Source organism: Dendrobates tinctorius, unplaced genomic scaffold, assembly GCF_039654945.1.
Source record: "Dendrobates tinctorius isolate UK_male_01 unplaced genomic scaffold, ASM3965494v1 ptg000069l, whole genome shotgun sequence".
NCBI lineage: Eukaryota > Metazoa > Chordata > Amphibia > Anura > Dendrobatidae > Dendrobates > Dendrobates tinctorius.
In genome coordinates, this window is record NW_027361737.1 from 29,815,241 (window position 1) to 29,821,240 (window position 6,000).

Below are 6,000 nucleotides of genomic sequence, written 5' to 3' on the forward strand. Positions count from 1 at the left end.
CACCACACAGTGACTGAATACTACAATACTAATCATTAATAAAAAAAAACCACAATACTAAGTGACATTATACACAGGAACTCTGTATTTACTGTCAGTGTACAGGTAATACAGTGATACAGTAATACAGCTAACCTAAATGAATTCAAGTCTCCAGGTCCAGATGAATTACACCCCAGAGTACTGAAGGAGATAGCAGAAGAAATTTTTGAACCCCTCTCCATAATCTTTGAAAATTCTTGGAGAACAGGAGAAGTGCCAGAAGACTGGAGAAGAGCAAATGTTGTTCCTATCTTCAAAAAGGGGAAGAAGGTGGACCCAGGCAACTATAGGCCGGTGAGTCTGACTTCTATACCAGGAAAGATCTTTGAACAAATTATTAAACAACATGTATGTCAATACCTGGATAAGAATGAAGTGATTAAACAGAGTCAGCATGGGTTTCTAACTAATAAGTCATGTCAGACTAACTTAATTTCCTTCTATGACGGTATCACTGATTGGGTGGATCAAGGAAATGCTGTAGATATAGTATATCTTGACTTCAGCAAAGCATTTGACAAAGTCTCTCATACAATCCTTATTGAAAAAATGACTAAGTATGGAATTGACAAGGCAACTGTTAGGTGGATTCATAACTGGCTTAGTGATCGGACCCAAAGAGTGGTCGTAAATGGCTGCACATCCAGTTGGAAGAATGTCTCAAGTGGGGTACCACAGGGCTCTGTCCTGGGCCCTGTATTGTTCAACATCTTTATCAACGATTTAGATGAAGGAATTGAGGGTAAACTGATTAAATTTGCTGATGACACAAAGCTAGGAGGGATAGCTAATACTAGAGAAGAGAGAGAGAGGATTCAAAAAGATTTAAATAAACTGGAGAAGTGGGCAGCAACTAACAGAATGGTTTTTAACAGGGAGAAATGCAAAGTACTACATCTGGGCAATAAAAATGAAAAAAGCATATATAGAATGGGAGGAATAGGGCTAAGTGACAGCACATGTGAAAAAGACTTGGGTATACTAATAGATCACAGACTGAATATGAGTCAACAGTGTGATGCAGCAGCAAAAAAGGCAAATGCAATTCTAGGATGTATTAACAGAAGCATACAGTCTAGATCACGTGAAGTCATTATTTCCCTCTACTCCTCTTTGGTCAGACCTCATCTGGAATATTGTGTCCAGTTTTGGGCACCACATTTTAAAAAAGACATCAACAAACTGGAGCAAGTTCAGAAAAGAGCGACCAGAATGGTGACCGGTCTGCAAACCCTGTCTTATGAGGAAAGGTTGCAGGATTTGGGAATGTTTAGTTTGCAAAAGAGAAGACTGAGAGGAGACTTAATAGCTGTCTACAAATATCTAAAGGGCTGTCACATTGTAGAAGGATCAACTTTATTCTCATTTGCACAAGGAAAGACTAGAAGCAATGGGATGAAACTGAATGGGAAGAGACACAGATTAGATATTAGAAAAAACTTTTTGACAGTTAGAGTGATCAATGAGTGGAACAGGCTGCCACGAGAAGTGGTGAGTTCTCCTTCAATGGAAGTCTTCAAACAGAGGCTGGACAGACATCTGACTGGGATGATTTAGCGAATCCTGCTTTGAGCAGGGGGTTGGACCAGATGGCCCAGGAGGTCCCTTCCAACTCTACGATTCTATGATTCTATGATTCACCAGTGACATACACAGCAGCTCTGTACATAGTATACAGTGTCAGTGTACCGGTAATACAGTGATCACCAGTAACATTATACACAGGAGCTCTGTATATAGTGTCAGTGTACAGATAATATAGTGATCACTGATGACATTATACACAGGAGCTCTGTACAGAGTATACAGTGTATAGTGTCAGTGTACAGGTAACACACTGACTCACCAGTGACATCTCTAGCTGAAGTCCTTCATCTTTGCTTTTCTTTTTCCTGCAGCGCAGACCGCCATCAATTCTTCCAGCCAGGGCTCGTCTCTGCATAAAATAACACAGTTACCTAGAGCACCGCTGCAAGAATACATTCTCCTCCGTTTCCCTTTCCTCTACACTACACATCTCAATACAAATATGCACCCACCATTAATACATAATTGGTTATTATGCAACACACCATTCCAAATATAAATTATAATACGCCACTGTGCCCCCACCAGCTATAAATAGCCACTTTCCCCACCTATTAAATATATAAATTAATTAGCACCTGTACTCTTCCCCCAATTCATTACCAGTAATTGCATACTCAACTCCCCCCAATATGTGTCTCCCGCTCCCCCCGACTCATTATATTTATATGCCCCCTTTGCCCCAATTCATTGTCATGTCTTCTCTCTCCCACCCAATATTCATTATCAACAGCTCTACCCCCACATTCAATACGCCATTTACTCCCCTACCCTCAAAATTCATTATTATTTGCTCTCTCCTCAGATCATCATTTGCTCTCCCCACTCCCCACCTTCTATTCAAATGCTGTCCCTCTTCCCTCACTCTGAATTCATCATTTGCAGTCTTCCGTCCCCTTCCCCCCACTTCATATACAGTCCCCTTTACCCCCACTTCATCATATGCAGTCCCCTTTACCCCATTAAATCCTTTTCAGTTCCTTTTAACCCCCCACTTCATGTGCTGTCCCCCTTTAAACCCCCCACATCATCATGTGTAGTCCTCCTTTAACCTCCCCACATCATCATGTGTAGTCCCCCTTTAACCTCCCCACACCATGTGCAGTCCCCCTGTTACAGAACACATCATCATGTGCAGTCTCCGTTTAAACCCCCACATCATTGCAGTCACCCTTTAACCCCCCACACCATCATGTGCAGTCCCCCTTTAACCCCCCACATCATCATGTGCTGTCCCCCTGTAACCCCCCACATCATGTGCAGTCCCCCTTTAACCCCCACATCATCATGTGCAGTCACCCTTTAACCCCCCACATCATGTGCAGTCCCCCTTTAACCTCCCCACATCATCATGTGCAGTCCCCCTGTAACCCCCACATCATCATGTGCAGTCCCCCTTTAACCCACCAACATCATCATGTGCAGTCACCCTTTAACCCCCCACACCATCATGTGCAGTCCCCCTTTAACCCCCCACATCATCATGTGCTGTCCCCCTGTAACCCCCCACATCATGTGCAGTCCCCCTTTAACCCCCACATCATCATGTGCAGTCACCCTTTAACCCCCCCACATCATGTGCAGTCCCCCTTTAACCTCCCCACATCATCATGTGCAGTCCCCCTGTAACCCCCACATCATCATGTGCAGTCCCCCTTTAACCCACCAACATCATCATGTGCAGTCACCCTTTACCCCTCCCACATCATCATGTGCAGTCCCCCTTTAACCCCCCCACATCATGCGCAGTCACCCTTTAATCTCCCTCTCCACATCATGCGTAGTCCCCCTTTAACCCCATTCTCTACATCATGCGCAGTCCCCCTTTAACCCCCCTCCCCACATCATCATGTGCAGTCCCCCTTTAGCGCCCCCACATCATTATGTGCAGTCCCCTTTTAACCCCCCTCTCCACATCATGCGTAGTTCCCTTTGAACCCCCTTCTCCAGATCATGCGCAGTCCCCCTTTAACCCCCTCCCCACATCATATGCAGTCCCCCTTTAATCCCCACATCATCATGTGCAGTCCCCCTTTAACTCTCCTCCCCACATCATCATGTGCAGTTCCCCTTTAACCCCCCTCTCCACATCATGTGCAGTCCCCCTTTAACCCCCACATCATCATGTGCAGTCCCCCTTACTCCTTCCCCCATCATCATGTGCAATTCCTCCTCCTTCCCTCACCCATTTAATTCATTTTGTACAGAAAACAAAAAAGTTTTGTATACTTACCTCAGTCGCTCCCCAGCAGCTTGGCTCTGTCTCCAGCTTCGGGTACATGTCGAGCGGAACGTACGCAATGACGTCTTCGCGTACTCGCTGTCATCTGACAGGAAGCATTGAGAAGATGGAGGGAGCGGCACAGCCGTCAAGGTTAGACAGCCGTGCACAGCTCCTGGAAAGCTCCCGGGCCCCAGCACTGACGTGTGTGCCACAGCGCGCACCACTTTACTGCATGATGGGGCCCGATGAACAGTAGCACATAAGCGGGGCCCCAGATCTGCGGGCCCCTCTGTGTACTGCTGTTCACCGGGCCCCATACAGCAGTAAGGGCAGTAATGCCCTGATGGCAGCCCTGCAGAAGGGTGCAGAGGTCCTTCATCTGTACCCACTCCGCAAGCATGATTTGTACTATGTCTGTACTGTGTTGGCCCAGGCTATACAAAGGAACACACTGCACCAGGACTCATCGCTGCTGCCATAGCCGCTTCAACATATGCAGAGTGGAATTCCAATGTGTTGGCACATCGCATATCAAAAATGGTTAACAGATAGCCCAAAAGACCTCTGTAGCAAGTTGAATACCTGCGGGATGTGAACAGCGGAAGTAAGCACACAGTGACAGTCCTTTCCACAGCAGCACTTCTAGGCTGAGATAGTGGCGTAGAAATTGCTGTACCACCAGATTGACGATGTGAGCCATGCAAGGCGTGTGTGAGGTTGCCCTGACAAAAGGCTGCTTCCAGGTTTGCATTGTTATCGCACACAGCCTTTCCTAGCTCCAGGATCAGGGAAGACCTCCATTGCTCTAACTCAGCCTGGATAGCTGCCAACAACTCTGGAGCTATGTCCTTGTGATATCCAAGGCATATTAATTTAAACACTGCCTGATTGTGGTGAGCCCTGGCTGCGCATTACGTAGATGGGGGGATTCCCTCTGCACTTTTGGAACACGTGTCTCATTAAGGGAGAGGTTGAGGGTGCATGGGGAGGCCTTAGAAGAGGTGGAGGAGGCAGAAACAGTGGAGGAAGTGTTAGATACAATGGTTTGTCACACAAGCCTTGGGGTTTCCAAGACTTGAGTGCCCAGTCATCGAGATGTTATGACCTAGGCCATATTTGTTTGTCCAGGTGTCATAGGTGAAATGCACCCTGGCAGATGTAGCTTTTCAAAAAACAGGTGTTTTTGTCTGTGACATGCTGGGGCAGACACAGCTTTCTTAGAGAAGTAATGGTGACTAGGCACCAGGTACTTGGGGACTGCGATGACCATCAGCTTTCGGAAACCATCTGTATCCACCAGGTGGAAAGGAAGCATTTCCACAGCCAGCAGATTGTAGATTGTGGATTTCAAACTCTTAGCTTTGGCATGTGTAGGAAGAAACATTCTTTTATGTGACCACAACTGCAGGACCGAGGCCTGGCTGCTGTGATAAGAGAGGGTGACAAACTGCTGGATTGTGAGTGAGGTGCAGATGGAGATGTTATGGTGGATTGAGAAAGATGTGGTGTACTTGGTGAGACAAAACAGCAGGCATCTCCACTTCCACAACAGCTGATAAGCTCTCACTCACCCCAACTATAAAGTCAAAGTTATGGCTGAAGATGCAGTGCTTTTCATGGTTACATCACTCCATGTCTGTGAGGCAAGCCACAGCGTAACCCCCTTATCTTCCTCCTTCACCACCTCTGCTGAGCCACTCACCTGCATGCCTCTGAGTTCACACTAAGTGGGATCTACAACCTCATTGTCATCCTCTCTGTTCTCCCACTCGCCTTGAGAGTTGCCCTCCTTGTCTTCCTGCCCTTACAGCACAGTACAGTTCGTGTGCTCCACAGGTATCTGCATCTCATTAGGATGACCACCAACCCCGATGGTTAATGTCTGGTGACGAGGGTCTGGATTCTGATCGGACTCTTCTTTGTCAGACCCCAGATCCAACAGGAAAAAATTTTGGGCATTCTAACCCACATACACGTCGAACACCAAGCCTATTCCCACATCCACGACAACCTTGCTTTTTCCCACTCATGTTGGGTGTACCCTTCCCCTCTTTTAACCAGCTGTTTCACAACCCTAGGCCCAGACTTGTCAGTCAGCTGTTACTAAATTAGCAATCAGTATTTATTTGCTGAGACCACACTATTAG